Source organism: Pungitius pungitius, chromosome 1, assembly GCF_949316345.1.
Source record: "Pungitius pungitius chromosome 1, fPunPun2.1, whole genome shotgun sequence".
In the NCBI taxonomy this organism is placed as follows: domain Eukaryota; kingdom Metazoa; phylum Chordata; class Actinopteri; order Perciformes; family Gasterosteidae; genus Pungitius; species Pungitius pungitius.
In genome coordinates this window covers 6522571-6541460 of record NC_084900.1, presented here as the reverse complement: position 1 = coordinate 6541460, position 18890 = coordinate 6522571, and the positions used below count along the sequence as shown (strand labels likewise).

The following is an 18890-nucleotide window of genomic DNA, read 5'->3' as shown; positions in this document are numbered from 1 at the left end:
ACTTACCACTGGGGTGAAACGATTATAGTAATAATTAAAAACAGTTTGTGGCCAGAAGCACTTGAATGATTTTCACTTTTTGTAGCTGAAGCTGTGCATCTGTTTTGAGGATTTAAACTTTTCAACATATTTTTGGCCATTTATGCACCACACTTTCAAGTTGAAGTGTGCTCGAGTTGCAGCTGCTTGTCATGGTGATAAATAATGTGGTGTCGTTTGTGAAAAATGGGTTTTTTTTTAATTGCGGAGGAAGTTGCCGCCATGTTGTATGTGTGACAGGGTGAGGAAACATCTTGTTAAGAATCTCTTCTAAAACGGTCTGCTTGTTGACTGATCTTCTACTTTATGATGCATAGGACTCAGTGAATGAATGCTGTGATGATCTCGTTGAAACAGAAAGAGTTTCACTGGCTATAACTGACTCATCCAACATTATATGATACATTTATGAAGACACAAACAAATCAGAGGGATTGTAGTGGCTCCAACAACAACTTAAGCAACATAAATTAAGAGCCAAATCATTTTATTGATCACTCAAAGTATGTGCATTCCCATCACAGGTGGTTAAGATCCATTAACAACATAATGACTTATTTTTGTTGCATTTTTCAGTAGTAGCGTTAACACTTTTACGCATGACTCTTCCTTGAGTTTGTTTGCCGGTTACCAAACCATCACCTCCGCTGCGCTTCCTTTGGAAACGGTCGACTTTTTAATTCATCCTCCAACGCAAAGCGTGTCTCGTGGAGCGGCAGGTTGGTGGTCGGCCGATCCGGTCCCCCCCCCTCCCTCCGGCGCGGCCACGCCCCCCGGATGATGACTCGATTGGGAGCAGCATGGCTGGAGCCGAAGCTGAAGGGGCGAAAGCGTTGACGCTGCGTGCGTTTTTTCAAAAAGCTGCGCCAGCGGCCGGAGCTGTTTGCAGACGGTGGAGCCGCGCGCAGAGCACCGGGACGCCGGAGTCGGTGGAGAACGGTAAGTGCGCACGTTACCGGTGTGTTACCGGCTCGTCGTTTCTACACGGGAGCACATTGCATGTTTCAGAACTACTACTTCTCCTGCTGTGCGTCGTGACGAAATGTGAAGGTGTGTGTGTGTGTGAGAGAGTGCGTGTGTGTGAGAGAGAGAGAGAGAGAAAGGGATGCTGCGCCCTAGACGCGCCTTGCCCTTTGGCTGTGCCTGATGGAGAGGGACAGAGAAGCGGACACAGCAGTGTTCATGACGGACAACGTTAACAGTTGGTCGTCTTCGAGTCAACGTGAATCAGAGTCAAAATGATCTAAGCTTTAATGGACGTGTATGCTGACCCAGACTCGGAAGTTGTCTCCGGTTGCCCTCAACGAACAGAAGCCAAAATGGACAATGGCAACAAACGAGGGCAACACATTAGAACAAGATATGCACGAACATTTAACCAACTTAAATAAACATTCACACTATGTATCAACATAAAACACAACAACAATGAAATTGGAGGCAATGGTTTTCACTGCATTATCCCCTTCCCTCATCCTCTTTTCTTTATGTGATCTGAGACCTGAATGTGATCTGTGGCTGTCAGTGACAGTAAATGAGACAGAACAATTATATTAGAATGATCAAAGTTCAACGACAAAACAGAAACCATACATTGCGTGCAACCTCGATTTGTGCATGTACCTGCCAAGCCATGATATAATATAGAAGACAAAGGATGTCATTTTTTTTAAAAGTCCCTTATTTGAGTGCCTAATCTAGCACACTAATAATTTCAGATTTTGAGATCACATTTGAGGGATCGTGACGTCAAATGTCAGCAAAAATAAAACCAACTTGTTCAAATCCAACCGTGCTTTGGGCAACAGTGGCCTTCCTTCCACAGAACACGTCTCGACTTGTCATGGTCGGAAAAAGCACAGGTGTCTATAATGGAATTATTGATGGCTGAATTCAATTTAGCCGCTTTGATTTCAGGTCCCTGGTGTTTGTGCGCGCGTTGGCCGGCTGCCACTCTCGATGGAACACCTGAATGGGACGCAGCCAGCGTTTATGTTATTATTATTATTAGCAACACCTGTGCTCTTCCTGCCGTGAGCAAGGCCCATTGGTTGAAGTAATAATACGTTTCTTTGGCTACTTAAGGAACAGTCGAGGGAAATTGTATGTTCACGCATCAGGCGGGCAAAGAGCCACGTTAGCGTTGGCTTGGGGGGGGGGGGGGGGTCGTGTCTCTGGTCGCGTAAGTGTACGTCCAATATTCAGTTTGCTTTTGTGTCTCTTGTGCTGTGGAAAACATCTGTTTGTTTCACTGCCAAAAACTCCCGCATGCTAAAGCTAGCTAATTGCTAAATTTCTCCATCTTACTTTTGTGTGCGTAGCTCTAGCACCTAGCCAAAACACCTAGCTCCTGTGGCTATCAATTTCTAAATTAAAGTTGTTAACGTGTAATTGTCCACTAACTGCTGACATAAGCAAGCAAATAAAAATAACTAATGCTAGTGTTAAGTGATAGTGGAAGGCCTTAGTTGCACTTAGTTGTTCTTTATTTTTCAGAGTTTATGGAACTATTGCTACCAATGTGTGCGCTTGGATATGTCAGCCTTAGCTTAGCTAAAATTAACAAAAGCTGGACGTAGCGGTGAAAAGGTTAAAAGGTTAAAAAACAAGCGAATTAATTAACACGTGTGTTATTTCTTCAATTCTTACTCACATGGTCGTGTAGTAATTTAGAAGTCTGTTTTCAGGAGGAATTATTTAAGGTTGCATTAACCTATGTTGCTGTTTCCATCCGCTATCCGCTCAATACTCTCACGTCTCTGCTCGTTCCCCGGCACCCTAACTGTCAAGACGAGGCGCTGGATTGATGCTTTCACATTTTTCGTTTTTTTTTATCCTGATGAGATGCACTGTGTTAATTAGGGAGCTTTCAAGAAGCTGCTAGGCATATTTTTCAACTTGAAACAGGAAAAAAAAAGAAGAGAGAACCGGGTTAGCCGTTTCCCCCGCCTCCAGTCTTTAAGCTGAACTAAGTTAATTGCCTCACACTTCCTCCTCCTTGAGTGAAGTTAAAGCACGGACCTGAGAGTATATTGATCATCTCATTGAACTAACTGTAAGAAACATTGAATTCATTTCTTTCATAATTACAGTCAAAGTGATTAACCAAAACATTAGTCTTTTGAACTGGGTCGACCAATTTTGCATCCCCATATCTTCTCTACACTTTATCTAATCTAAAGGTAAGGAACAGTGTAACGATATTTGAAAATCCATACAGTGTGGTATTCTTTGTATTGGCTAAAATGAATATAGATGGCATGTAAAAAATCTCAGAGACAGCATAATTGCTTTCCAGGGATCTCGCTTTTAAGCAAAAGTGTGGAAATGCTGCACAAAGTACGTAGCATGTGTGTCATAGTTTTGTGTTAGTTTGAATAGCTGATGATATGTTCTCCACCCCCAAACACATCAACACCTTAAAATAAGACAAATTCCTCGCGTGGTATTGATAACATGAAATTAACTCTGAGAATAAAACTTTGTATCATGAATAAAGTTTGTACATGTTGTGCATAAAACTGAGTGGAGCTGGCAGACTGCTCTGAAACACTGCTCTGTTAGAACAAAGCTCCAGTGTTCGCCTTCTGTGACGTCTCCGTAGATGCTCTGCAAGCCCAATTCTGCACTGTTGGTGTTTACGTGATTATTAATAGGATCACTTTTTCTTCATTATATTATCACAGATTTGACACATTTACATACATTAAAACCGAGCGACTAAGAGACAAAGCCTCAGAAAAAAGTTTAATTAAAGAAAATAACACAAACACCTGAAACTTTAAAACACCCCCAGCAAAAGTGAGTCTTTTTTTTTCTTCCCCCCCTCGGTTTCACGCAGACAAGCAAACGCACAAGCTTTGCCTACTTGACAGTCAGTGTGTGTATCTGGCCACGCTCCCGCACACTCACTGCAGACACACAGACGCGCTGTAGCTTGAGGAGCGAAAGTCATCGATCCAGCTTTTAATTTCACCACTCCGAATACACTTCTTTTTCAAAGTTTGTGTCAAAATCATTATACCGCTATTCGTTAGGACGCAGATTAATCTGAGGCAGCCGATACTCTGAGAGGGGAAATTGTTGTTGTTGATTAAATAATATAAATAGATAAAAGATTCTATTAGGGCTGACTCCAATATGTCTCAGTCATCATATAAATGAGATTTAAAAGATGAAAACTTTTACCTCCATCTAGAAAGAGGCGTATATGCACGCAGACGTGCAATCGCCACGACCAGCATGTTGGACAGCACTATGTTGACTTACTCGTAACGCTTGACCTCCTTGACTCCCTCTTGCTTTTCAAATTTAGTAATGTGACTGATTCTAATATCTAGAAAATACAAAGATGAAATGTTTTTTTTGTTGCTGTATTTCTGTCCTAAATGTGGGGCATTGAATGGTTCTTGTTTGCGCTCCTTTGCTACACGGTGGAATGTTCCCTTGTTGAAGAATCAAGGCCACAGTGGGTGAAAGATGGGTAGGTGTTGCTTGGTGGTTTATCACAGCTGATGTAATGCTGGATGTAGGCAGGCATGTGGTGCCCACTGACTGTGGGGTGTCATGTGCGTGCACGCACTAAAGTCAACTGTTTAACACGTTTTACACTCACCTACACAATGGGTTAAATGTTGCAAGGTGGGCTGTGAGAGGAGGTGCCTAATAGCACTGTGTTGTTTTAAATACTCAACAAAGCAGAAGCGTGTTCTCACTAATATGTGTATGTTGATGCTGTATTTATTCGCAGCATCGAGCTGTTTCTCCGTTTGACCAACTTTATTTCTAAGAAGTGAAGACAAGGCACAGTCACCGAACTGTGCACAATTATCAATTGGCCATATGGGATTACCCAAATCAAACATTGAGTATGGATCTTTGTCATGAAAGTTAAATACATAGATGTATTGTTACTTATTAGCTCTGGAAATGCATCCAACCAGTTGTACCTATTTGCCATGGTTCAGAAATGAAACCCAGAGGGAGATTTGCTTGATACATATAAAAACTATGAAAGAAACCTTCTCAGTTTGGCCGACTCAGACTGTTGAAGCCTCATGCGAGCTTTGGTTGATCTTCACAATGCACCTTTTTTTATGTTTTGTCCCCCTTTTTTCGTACTGTAGATGCGGCACTAGAGGATCTCAACACAACCGGGATGCAGGAAAGCAATCGGAAAAGGCACCAGTCTGAAAAAACAAACAAATGGTGAGTATTCTAATAATAACCTGTCCTTTTTGTGATTTTGCACTTGGCTTAGTTGGGAACGCCTTGATGGTAAAGCCTTGTTTTGTTGTGGCCTCTTTTCATTTTTATATCAATCATTTATCCTACATCCTTCACGAAAGGAGCCGTTTGGAGCACAGGATGTCCTTCCCTGAGAAAAACAGCCATTGTTATTGGTTATATTGGTTATAAAGCCCTCTTCAAGGCGTATTGGTGGGTCAAGAACAGCTGTGACTTGAACAGTGAGATGTATGGTCAGTTGTTTGTGGCAGGTGACGTTGATTTCATCCTACCATGACCTGGATTTGTATTTTGCCAACATGGCCACCATTGCTTAACGAGTATCTCTCATGTTTCCACTTTGTTCTTTTAGTTCCCATATGACACTTTATATGGCCCTCTTTCTTAATTCAAGTGCACATCCACACAGTTCCCCACAAACGGCTGAAGAATAACGTCTCGTCGTCTAGCACTTTAAGCACTGCTGCATATGTAAGTGTCAGCACTGCAGAGATGATAATTCCTGGGCTTGCTAGCATGGATAAACAGGAAAAATGGCTTCTACATTATTGGATTTACTCTGCACAACAACTGTCCCCATAAGCCTTAATTTTCCTGAACAGCTTTATATTTGGCAGGAGTTTCTTACAACAGCACGCTGAGTGGCTGCACAGAGGCTTTATGGTGCTGTGCATCACTTTATGGTGTTCAATCATGAGTGTGTGTCAGGTGCTTAACTCTGCTGTATTTAGTAAATCTATTGTTGGCAGCTGGAAAGTTAGCATTAGCATGTTACGCACAGGATTATACGTATTTCCAAGAACTCAAAAGTTGTTTACAAGGAAATAGACATTGAGATGAGTTTGTTGTTTACGCTAATGGCTTGGCTCACAAAGTGTTCCTCCCCATTGCCTCTGCACTCTTTTATTCATTAACATTTAATAGTCTTTAGCTTCTTGCTTACTTACATACGTCACACTGTGTACACTAAAAACATTTAGTTTTATTTCCCCTTACTTCTGTTTTAAAACCAGAGATTTGGTGAAACCAAATGCATTCAGAGTTGACTTTGTTAATAAAACCTACGGTACAATAGTAATAATGACAGTAGTGTCATTAAGGGCTGATTTAATAACCCGGTAGGACAAAAGCACCCACCAGTTCCCCCATATTTGTGCACTTTGATTACGAATATGTGTCAGAGAATGTTGATCAGTTGCTAACTTTTCCTCCCGGCCAATCGATACTGGAGGGTAGAGCACTTTTCACTGCTACCAAAATAAGATACCGAGAAGAACTGTGAACCAATGCAGTGAGTTTGTGATTAAATCGAAAAAGTATTGATTATATCAGCTTAAAAGATGTAACTGTCCGTGGTCCAACTTAAGAAAAATGTGTTATTGCTCTGTTCCCTAAGGGAGGGTTGATGAAGTAGTTTTAAACCCTGTGTATTTCTGTTCATAATGAGAATTTGAATCATGATGTTTGTATCATAATGCATGGGTTGTGTGGGTGTTGGATTTGATTTTGTGAAAACGCTTCACCTCCAAAATTGAACACATTCTAATTCTTGCAATTTGAAAGAGGCATGTGGAATTTTGTTTTGTAAATTGTAAAATGTAATTGCATTACTGCTAATGGGCACATTTTATAGACATAAAACTGAGATCTTTGATTTATCTCTCAGAGTAAGATATTGTCTGAGGTATTGAAATAGTAACAACATTTATTCTGCATTCATTCCTTTTCAATTTTCAAAAAGGGAAACCGTTAAATTCACACAGTTCAGGGACTCCCGCCTTTTTGTCTTGTTCTGCAGTAAAAACGAGATCAAGTCGGGTCTAACTTGCCCCAATTTCCATGTTTCTGGAATGATTTTACACTTTAAAGGAGGGCACTCAAATATGTTTCCAAGTGCTGTCAAGAGAAGTGAGTTATTCAGAAGAGAAAAGGGAACTGGTCCAAATCGGAGCAGCATCTTACCAGCTCGATGGCATCTGCATCCCCGGTCACCGTGGTAATGCTCGTATGGAGCGGCTTTGTTTGTAGTTCGTGTGTGTGTGTGTGTGTGAATGATCCACTCAAGATGGCAGCAGTCCATGAAGGTTTCTCTTTGAAGCTACGTGGTTTATGCAAGTGTCATGGCAGGCGGCTTTGGTCAGCGCTCTACCTGGAGAAATCCATTTCCATCGGGGGTGCGTGGAAAGCAGTGCCAGGGGGGAGATAACACGGAAATCTCTTCAAACGCAGGCAGCCCGTTATTTTCCATCGGGGCACTCAGAAGTTCAAGGTTTTTTTTTCTGGTACAGGAAACAAGTGCAAAAATGTGCTTTACCAGGTCTGTGTTTCCATGGGCTCATTACTGGATCACTGGGTGAGTGATTGGATGATTATTGTTATTGTTGGATTTTGATGAGGATTATTAAAGTGATTAATTGGCTAGCAGATGACTGAGAGTTGGAATGCTGGAGGTGTGCAGCTGCTGCAGTGTTCAAAGGTCAACAGAAGTTTTTCTTTGTGTTTTTTGTTCATTTCTTAAACTTAATTCTTTACATACACAGAGCATCTGGGATTGTAGTTGAGGCAGAATAACAAGACCGAGCTTCGACCTTCGACTTGAATAATAGTCTTTCAGCAAAAAAAAGTGCGTACAAACTCTTCTTTGAGAACATATTGTCAAACATAACACTCACACATCCACAGCAAGAAAACCAAAGACCCAGAGAACACTTTTTTATAAGATTACAAACTTTTCAAACCTGAAAATATTTCTGATAAAACACGTGTACTTAGTGGAGCCTTTTTTTTTTTTTTGCACAAAAACCTAAAAACCGTGTTTGGCATCAAGAGGTCTACCTGTCCTTTTATTGAGCTGTTGATGGGCACTTCTCGTTTTCAAGAGGCATCGAATCTTTTGAGAAAGAGAGAGAGAGAGAGAGAGAGAAAGAGAGAGAGGCATAAATATTGCACACACGCGCGCCCACCGAATGTAATATAACGCTCTCCCTGCCAGCCGCAGGCGAGATTTATTTATATATATATATATATATACACTCACCGGCCACTTTATTAGGTACACCTGTCCAACTGCTCGTTAACACTTAATTTCTAAGCAGCCAATCACATGGCGGCAACTCAGTGCATTTAGGCATGTAGACATTGTCAAGACAATCTCCTGCAGTTCAAACCGAGCATCAGTATGGGGAAGAAAGGTGATTTGAGTGACTTTGAACGTGGCATGATTGTTGGTGCCAGAAGGGCTGGTCTGAGTATTTCAGAAACTGCTAATCTACTGGGATTTTCACGCACAACCATCTCTAGGGTTTACAGAGAATGGTCCGAAAAAGAAAAAACATCCAGTGAGCGGCAGTTCTGTGGGCGGAAATGCCTTGGTGATGCCAGAGGTCAGAGGAGAATGGCCAGACTGGTTCGAGCTGATAGAAGGGCAACAGTGACTCAAATAACCACCCGTTACAACCAAGGTGGGCATAAGAGCATCTCTGAACGCACAGTACGTCGAACTTTGAGGCAGATGGGCTACAGCAGCAGAAGACCACACCGGGTGCCACTCCTTTCAGCTAAGAACAGGAAACTGACGCTACAATTTGCACAAGCTCATCGAAATTGGACAATAGAAGATTGGAAAAACGTTGCCTGGTCTGATGAGTCTCGATTTCTGCTGCGACATTCGGATGGTAGGGTCAGAATTTGGCGTCTACAACATGAAAGCATGGATCCATCCTGCCTTGTATCAACGGTTCAGGCTGGTGGTGGTGGTGTCATGGTGTGGGGAGTATTTTCTTGGCCCTCTTTGGGCCCCTTGGTACCAATTGAGCATTGTTGCAATGCCACAGCCTACCTGAGTATTGTTGCTGACCATGTCCATCCCTTTATGATCACAATGTACCCAACTTCTGATGGCTACTTTCAGCAGGATAAAGCGCCATGTCATAAAGCTGGAATCATCTCAGACTGGTTTCTTGAACATGACAATGAGTTCGCTGTACTCAAATGGCCTCCACAATCACCAGATCTCAATCCAATAGAGCATCTTTGGGATGTGGTGGAACGGGAGATTCGCATCATGGATGTGCAGCCGACAAATCTGCGGCAACTGTGTGATGCCATCATGTCAATATGGACCAAACTCCCTGAGGAATGCTTCCAGCACCTTGTTGAATCTATGCCACGAAGAATTGAGGCAGTTCTGAAGGCAAAAGGGGGTCCAACCCGTTACTAGCATGGGGTACCTAATAAAGTGGCCGGTGAGTGTATATATATATATATATATTATACACAGTGGGTAGGGTAAGGCTGTGGATTGCAGCATGTTATCCAGTGTTTGCTGCTAGGTGGAGCCCGAGTATACGGCGAGAGCGGCAATCCACATCGCGAGTTTCTGTTTTTTCCTCCCTCTCACCTTCCACAGGCTCTCCATACCCTCAGTCTGCGTGCAGAACTACCCGCAGCCAGTGCGCACAATTGGTTTGTCCGATTCTCACCGCCTCCGGCTTTGGGGACCCAAACCACCTCAGACTGTTTTGCTTTTGGGGGGGTCTTTTTCTCATCATACCCCTCCCCAGCTCCGCCCGCCATTCTCAAATTCTTTTGGGGTACTCTTTATGCGCGTGTTTGTGCGCGCGGGTGGCGAGGGCTGCTGGCGTTTCGCCGCCTTTCAGCTCCACGGGACGTGATGTAGCGCCCCCCCCCCCCCCCCTCCACCACCCCTCTCCCCCTACTCGCACAGAAAGGACGCAGCCTCGTGCCATAAAGGGATGTAAGGGACTGCGCCGTGGATACATCCCCAGGACGCGCACAGCGGACTCGTGCGAGGCGGTTGCACGAGGATATTGAACCGGAGCGACCGGAGGCAACTGTTGTTGGATTCGTTTTGTTTTCTTGCTCCTCGCCCCCCCCCCCCCCAATCTCTCTCATCAAGCAAGCCCGTTCCCCGCACGCGGTGCGTAAGGACGAGTACCCCCCCCCCCCCCCGCGCGCCTCAAAGACAGCTGAGGGAGAGAAATGCTCGCTTATACTTGGCCGGGAAGGACGTGAGCTGTCCCTGCGTATCGCCGGTGGTTTCTAAATGCGCGGTAAGTGTCACTTTCAGTGTCCGTGGTGTCCGTGGTGTCCGTGCGCACTTGTACAATGGTCGGCATTATCTGCAGATTCCGCCGCGGGCGTTAGTAATGCCCGGTAACGCATCCCCGCTGCACCGTTCATGTGCTCCGTGATGTCGGTCTTGGCGTGCGCGTCGCTCTTAATTACTTTAACTGGGGTATCGATGCCTTCAGGTGTGATCAGCGCGGTGCGAGGCGCAACATATTGATAGCCGATATGAACATTTGAATTCCCCGTCGGACTAATTAATCCGCTCTGCTGGACTGCGGGATTAAGATCAAATGCATCCGGAGAATTGTTGATTTGGTGAAAGGTCCTTTTTGTGTCATTCACGCGGCGCTTTGCGAAGAAGTTCCACACTGAAAGCTTAAGTTCAAGCATTGAAGAAGATTCAACGTTGTGAAGTCATGCTGGTCAACTGTTTACAGCCTCTCCTCTTTTGCACTTTATATTGAAAAGGTGTAGCCCTCATGCCACTGGGCTGAGACAGTAGCTGACTGTGAAGCATTAATTGTATGACTTTTTTTTTTTTAAAGCCATCAAGAAATGAGTCAATGCAGGTCTTTGCTTTCTGTTGTTTGTTGTACAAGAGGAGTGAGGGTGTATGCAGTGGTTTCATATAGGTGACTCTCTTTTAAGAATAAGATATGGGAATGTATTTAGACTATGTAGGATTAATGTTATATATATACACACTTTTTGATAGTATTACTATTGCTTTTTTTATACTGCACAGCACCATCTACTCATTTAATGAACACTGTGATGGAGGTAACGGGGAGCGGATGCCCCTGCGGAGGAAGACCTGCTGCCCCGTGCAGCGTTGTGCCGCATGCTTTGATGCAGGGACAGTGTACTGTCTTTCAACATCACAATCAAAGTGGACTCGGTAACTAAGCCTGTCACCTGGAGTCCGAGAAAAGCCTTTCATTTCCAAATAACAATTGGAAATGTTGATCTTCTAATTGTATCCAAAACAATGTTGTTAACGTTTTTTTTATTTTTTTTTACCAGGATTAGGCCTCTTGTGATTCAGATGTGTGACTAGCTTTATTTCAGAGTATGATTAACATTATTGCTGGTTTTATCCTGATTTGAAAATTACACTTATTATGTCCTGAACTGCAGCATCATCTGTCAAATCATCTGCATTGGTAGAAGTGTCCTAAAAAAAACACAGTCTCCCATCTACCAACAGTTAAAATCTTGACCTCCTCCACCAGGGAAACCCAAGGGGATGTTTTTGATTTTAGATTTTTTTTTTCCTGACTAAACGGTTATCTCCACCTGCCCACTTTTGTTTTCTGTGTGTCTCCATTTTGATTCAGTTAAATGCTGCTCCTCGTGGAATACAGTCTTTGTTACATTTAATATAACCGCGGATGAACTTAGCATCTGACGGGATCCCTGATGGGACGGCACCAAATGAAAATAGAATAATTGTTCCCTTACTTGAATCTGTAAAGAGATGGTGTTGTGAATATGAGCCAGTGTGCAGGTGATCGTTTGGATCGGTTACCTAAAGGGACGCATTGAGATAGCAAGGTGCTATGAATATAAATGCAAACTGGCAGGTTACAGACTAATTTACTGTACTTGAATGTTGCCACTGTTTCAGCACTTTAAACTGGAAATATGTATGCACATAATTGTTGACAACTCTTACACCTAAAAAAAACCACCTAACTGTATGAATCATTAGAGGCCTATGAGTTTTTAGCCTCTTACGCCGCGTTAAGAGGACGTGGGCTCTTCATTATCTTTTACAGGTACACCTCCATGGCACATATTATGTACAGTATGAGCTTTAACTAGAGTATTAATTTGGACAAGCGTTCTTCAAATAGCATTTGAGACAGTACTGCGTCCCTCTCACACACCCGTGGATCCTTTTTGTTTTTAAATGAATGAGTGCACCTATTCTGGCTTTAAACTCATCTCCTTAAACTTTAGAGACACTGAATTTAGTGAGACCTTGCCTGTCCTATGACTCCAAAATACTAATCGACCCAGGTATGAAAAGCGCTGGAGGAGAATTGCTGAGTGAATTAATACTTTTTTCATGCCAATCTAAATGCTTTGTCTGGAACGGTCAGGTATTTCACTATAGCTTGAATATAATGCTCAAGGTCATACTGCACTTATTCTTTAAGCTATTCAAATTTTCATCTCTTTTGGGATTTGAAACTGGATTGGTTGGGATTTGTTTTTTTTTATATTTTCACGGCCCTTAGCACTTATGAGGGGAAATATCCAGTGGTGTTTTTATTCATCAAAGTCAGTCAGAGTTGGTAGAGGTACGAATCAAAAAGGCTTTGGATTCAAACCCTTCTCTGGCAGCTAGGAAATACACTTTGCTGGAATTCTAATCAATTTGGTACAATCAAAGTTGATGGCTTCACTTACTGTAATGTAAGGTCCCTCCCTCTTCCATTTACTTCAATTGAAGCCAGTGCAATGGCATGGATTTTCTTTAGAGCTGAAAGGATCATTTGATAAATTTATTGTTATCCAATAGAAAATGTTTTTTTTTTGGACTTAACATAGGCAGCAGCACCGTATTGAGTTACAAAATAAGGAGAACCCCAAAAGCGATGGTGCATCTCACAAAGTTGGTCTAAATTATGGATTCTGAAACATGTTTTGCAGTTGAATTCATTTTTTTTACCCACTGATGCATCTTGGGGATCTTCAAAAAAGGAGTTTTTTTTTTTTAAGGATGCAACAATATTGGTTTCAAGCCCAAAACTGTGCTACTGCTAGTACCCGCAACCCTACGGCGACGCCTACCGCACCCGGTTCAGGAAAAGGCACCCTCTCGTCACCTTTCAACTATAGATTTATGCACGAGGAGGTTAAACCCATCGGAACAGGCAGCCGCCTCGGCAGCCACCATGTTGCAGCACGTGCAGCCACTTTAGTCTCCACTGCATCAAGTGCTTTAGCTGTGAGCTTGTCGGCTGACTGTTGGTCCGGCATAAACTGCCTGCTTTGGCGTAACAGTCGTGAGTGTCCGGTAGTCAGCGGTAATATTATATTATAGCAGAGAAGGAAGCACTGCAGAGTGTGTGTGTGTGTGTGTGTGTGTGGGCACAGTTTGTTAGCCAGTGGATATCTGCTTTAACTCCCCATGGCCTGTGAGGAAACCCATGGTAAATTATTGGGATTAGCACTGAAGTAAGGGAGAACTCCGGTTACATCTGCAGGGTAACCCTATCCACCAGAAGGCTCGGGGATTTAAAAACTTGGTTTATATGTTCTTTACATCATTCATATACACATTTGATGTCTTTTTAAACATACTGCTTAGTCCGGTGGCCAAAAATCTATGCCCCCCCCACCCCTCTTCTGAACTGTATTAACATTCCTGTGAGCCAAATCTCACCCACTGCTACAGTGAGGCCCTTTGGTTTTTGTAAGGTCCAAAAGAGCAGAGTTATCATGCTGTTAGGAGGGAGACAGGTTGGACTCATGGGGCCCTTTCTCTGGCAGGAATGTCACAAAAGAAGAAAGCTAAAAGCTGGAAATGAAAAAAGAAAACACATGGCAGAGGAAAGGTCCTCAAGGTGCACACCTCTCAACACTTTAGCTGTCCTGTCTCATAAAGAGCTTGGACACAAAGGGTTTGACACAAGCTTTCACAACCCTTTGCAGGAAATGGAGGTTACAGTTTAGATGGAGACTTCAGCTGGTGCTTGATGGAAAGAACAGACAATTAGTTTGTGGATCCTCTGAAGCTCTGAAGAGTCAACCCCCGATGTTTGGGAGCATTTCAAAGAAAACGGGCCACAAGAGTCAATGTTAGAGTAGCATATTTTGTTATACAACATGAAGTGTAACATACTATTGAATGATATATGTGACAGTGGAAGGGTTGAAGTGTTTGCCATCAATGGGTTTTTTTTGGTCTTTATTACAGCCCTTCAAATAAAAAGGACTCGGTTTGAAGATTGATAAAACTGGCACAATGCAACCAGCTGTTTGTTATGCAATATACTCTAATGTCAGGACAAATCGTTATATAAACACGGTGTGAGACAGCTACATCTATTTAGAGAAAAAGGTAAATCCAAACTGTTCACACGCCTTATTTGTTTTTCACCAGTTTGACTATAAATATCAACATGATTAAGGGGATTATCAAATTAATTTCAAGCAGTTTTTCTGTGGCAGGTTCACAAAACCACAAAAAATGCTTATGGTGTGAGAGAGAGGGTGTGTGTGGGGCTTCGAGGGGGATGTGCGCTTAGTTAAGTATACAGCTACATTTTGGAACCATGTCTCCAATGCAAATAATAACATGAACTTGATTTAGATATTAGATTTTTTTTACATACACCCCAAATTCAAACGTTTTTGTGGATATTAAAACAAATTATTGTCCTTCTCTCATTTTGCTACAATCTTATATTTTATACTCATGTTTTTTGTCCCAAAGCCCGCTGCGCGTGGGGCAGAGATAACATACCAAGTGTCTACGTCACCATCACCGTTGACAGTGTGCTTTTGCTATCTGCGAGGCGCCCCCTCCACCCTTAATTTGACACGTAGTTAAGTTGTCCCCAGGGGGGTCAAAACACTTAGCAGGCGCGTTTCAACACCAAGTCTTTGTGCCGAGGGGACGTGAGCATTAACTGGCTTGTTCAAATGCAGCTGTGCGTTTCATGAACTGAGATGGAAATGTTTTTTTTTTCTTTTTCTGATGAGATGTTTCTTGTGGAGAAGTGCTACCGCACTGCGTCTGACCAGCGATGAGTACAGTGATCCCCCCCCCCCCCCGGTTGGCCCTCACTTGATGGAAATGGCTTGAGATTCTTGACGAAAAGATAGGGTACTTGGATAAGACTGTTAACCGTAGCCCCATTTGAGGTTAAACTGGCCCCGAGAAAAATGAACGCCTGCGAGTGAAAAGGATACCTTCTCGGCCCGAGTGCGGATATGGACCCAAAAATGTCAACTTAGCATTTAAAGCAATCCAAGCCACTCTTACGACCCTGTTGGTGGTGTTAAAAGGTGCCCAAAAGCTATCAAACTGACAAAGCCTTGCTGAGCCGCAGTACATCAACCTCTTTACTACGCCGTAAAGCCTGATGTATTTGTCTTTGCGCCTTTGACACTATGACGCAAAGTTTTTTTGGAACTAAATTGATTGCTTTCCGTTGTTCTGGGTCTTTATTTTTTTTTATTCGTCTTGAACTTTGGACCAGTGAAGAGGATTCAAACAAAGATGCAATGCTTCTCCGAGACCGAAGCTCTAAAAGAAGTTAATTTATGGCCCGTTTGGGAGGCAGGTTTGGGCTTGAATACATAATAAGGTACTGCACCTGCAGCCGCATACAAATGAATGGAAAATAACGGTTAGTATTTACGCCTCACTAAACCATTGGGACCTCCTGATCTGACCACTAATTGGTCAGCAAAGAGAAACGAAGCTTCCTTGTGTACGTGGCGCTGTATCTGCAAATATCAGGTGTGCCTTTTCTCAGACGGGCTTCGCAGGCGCCGTCTTACGCCACCGATACAAAACCTTCACATTTACTACTTAAAGTAAATCAGTACAAAAGACACATCATATATATATTTATATATATATTGTCAAAACGATTTGCTGTATTACCTGGATTATTCAGGGAACATTAGCTTCTCAGCATTGACGGATTAGAAGACGGCCCCCAGCGCCCTGAAGCCCCCCAGCCTCGCTGCACGGGACTAAGACCCATGACCGCCACACTGACAGAGACACAACGGCTACACACAACAAATTGTGCAGTGTCGTTGCGGTTGATTTGTCTCTTTATGGTGTCCCTTGCCCCGTTGTTAGTGTTGTTGCGTCAATTGGTAGTCCTGTTGCATCCTTCTACTCCCCATCTCTCCCCCTCACCACCACCACCACCTTCACCACCACCATCACCCCGGGTAACCAAACAGCTGACTGAGAAAGTTTGATAGTGCTACTGTCATGTTTGCAGTGTTTCTTCATTCTGCTTTACTTTTATCCTTCTGCTTCCACAGAGGAGCTTGGCACACGAAGCGTGAATGCCTTGCAGAAACGTTGATTACAGTATCCCGCTGAACCCATTAGATTAGAATACTATTTCCCATCCATACTTAATACAATTTACACAGGGTAAAATAATTTTTGCAGGCGGAAAAAGTATTTTCACATAAGTGCGTAGCTCCACAATGAAGGATTCACATTCCTATTGTGAAAGGTCACTTTACTTTTTTTCTTGATTAAGAGAAGGCATATTTAGCCCCATGCGTTAATCCTGGTTGAATCACAGTCTGATTCTACTTGTGACTTCCAAATGTATTGCAAGATGTCTGCATCTCCCTTTGTGCTCGTGACTTGGAGCAAATTGATTTTCTTAATCGATGGCATAGGATTGGATTTAGGAGTGTGGGAGTGGCGGGGGGGGAGTGGTTGGATCCGGCACGCCCCACTGCCTCAGCCAGCAGGCTCCTCAGGAGGAGTCGCTTGTTTGTTCCCGTCTATTACGAGCATTCTGAACCGCTGCGCTTTGTACACCTCCCGCCGCGCTTTGTGTGATAACAGCGGATGTGTGCACCCACACGCGAGTATAAACTTACCTGCCAGCCCTTTGTCACCTCTGGAATGAAGATGACTGAGTTGATGCACCGCCCCAGTGGAGCAAAACCGTTTAAATGACAACACGTTTTTGTCTCACCTTGAACTTAATTGACTGCCTGAAAGCTGGCGTTTGAAAAGTGCTGACAGAAGTGAACGCTCTGGTATTGACACAGCCTGTTTCGTGTGCTTCTCGTGCCGCTGTCACGCCGACACGTGTGTCTCTCGTCCACATCCAGGGGTGGTGTCTTTGATAAGGCTGTGCATTGTGTGTGTGTGGTTCACGTGACACTTTATAATTCCTAATGGGCTTAATGTCCGTATGCATTAGAACGTACCGTTCCACAGGGAGAAGGGATATATCGTTTTTTTTACTATTCACGGGCGAATCAGATTCACATTTCTTGCAATCTGGCTTTGGAAATGTTCCCATAAAAGCCTGCGAGTTAGAAAAAAAAAAATAGCAATTGTTAACCAGGCACCTGATGAAACGTTGGCTGATGACCCAGGTGTCCGGCGGTGTCCCTGTCAGTCGTGACAGCTGCAGGCCCCGGGCAGCAGTCAGTCCGTCACTACCCCCCCCGCTACCCCCACTCATCCAGCGGCTCGCCGCGCATCCCTCCCGTGATGCTGAGCCGCCGCGGCACAATGGTGGTAACTGTGAGATTTCTTAGAGGGGAGCCACAACACTGTAATCAGTCATTATGTCAGAAGCGAGCCCCCTGAGCCCCGCTCCAGCTCATTCAGGCAAATAATAAGCAGCAGATAACGGCGGTGGCGCAGACAGGAAGAGAGCCGCCCCCCCCGCCCTCCCCTTTTTTTTTACCTCCCCCGGCAAAGAGCTAGAAAGAGCAGGGGGGCTTTTTCTCTCGTCTGCCTACGCAGGGGCGTCATCTTTGTAGTTTTCATACGGCAGACTGGTGTTTTCGGCTGTTTGGAGACCCCCCCCCCAGGTTAATGGCAAACACACATTGAGGTGCTGACAGGGAGTCGGTATGTTTTTTTTCTCTAAAGATTTCTGGCAGAAATGTGCTTTTGAGTTAAAAGCTGTGTCAAAAATGTAAACTCTGATCAGATAGCACTGGAACAGCAACAGCTGAACTGGCCGTTCAATACTGTTCCCAAATAAATGTCGATATCCGAATATGCTTTTTACAGCTTTCTTTCTATATTAATGAAATCTATAATTAATTTTTCGAACCTCACCACAGGAATGCCCACTATGTGATATTGAATAATAAGAAACACCCCATGCCTCTCTTAAGCCCTGTTCACTTTCCCCAACACATGGATTTTTGTCATTCCATAACAAGGGTCACAGTCTCCCATTGTCTGGCAATAGAGTTCCTCAGCATGGTCATATTGACTGGTTCTGCTCGGGGAGTTGTGCCATATAACAACCATACATCATTGGCAAGGCGGAATGACAGACAGTGGGAGTTGAGATGTCGGATCGTCCTCACTGTGCAACTCGCATACACTCCCTTCCTGTGAAATGTTTCCACAGTGATGGATCGATATCCCCCCCCACCCGCCGTAGATCCGGGCCCCTCACATGATATAAATATTCTTAGAGTGCATTGTGCGGCAATAATTCCGCTTGCAAATAATGTGTGGCAGAGATTTTTAAGCAGGTCATGAACACACATTCAGAGTTATTTGTTTGCTGCCACATTTTAATTGGTTCACTACTGTATGCATGCAAAGATTGATCGCTAGATTAATCTCATCAAAATGTTAAGCTTTTATAATCTTCTCATGGGGCCCTTTTACTCTCTCATGCATTATAAATGCAGCTAAAAGTCAGGCTGAACACAGTAGCATGCTAGCGCCGCATGCAAAATCTCTATCTGCAGCATCCCACCAGACAATGAGCTCCCTAAGGTCATCTTAGGTCCACCCTTTATGGAGTTTC

General features: G+C 43.6%; 1 protein-coding gene across 17 annotated transcripts in view; it reads left to right on the top strand.

Moving 5' to 3' along the window:
* Positions 1-831: 831 nt before the first annotated feature.
* Positions 832-18890, top strand: part of LOC119221817 (adhesion G protein-coupled receptor L3-like) — a 182496-nt gene continuing 164437 nt past the window's right edge. For 12 of the 17 annotated variants that reach the window (XM_062560877.1, XM_062560894.1, XM_062560890.1 and 9 more), the window contains exons 1-2: positions 833-978; positions 5166-5247. The gene's annotated coding sequence lies outside the window, so the exon portion shown is untranslated. Of the gene's footprint in view, positions 979-5165; positions 5248-10211; positions 10359-18890 lie in introns of those variants that run through there. The other 5 variants (XM_062560901.1, XM_037477914.2, XM_062560879.1 and 2 more) reach the window with 3 other exon arrangements.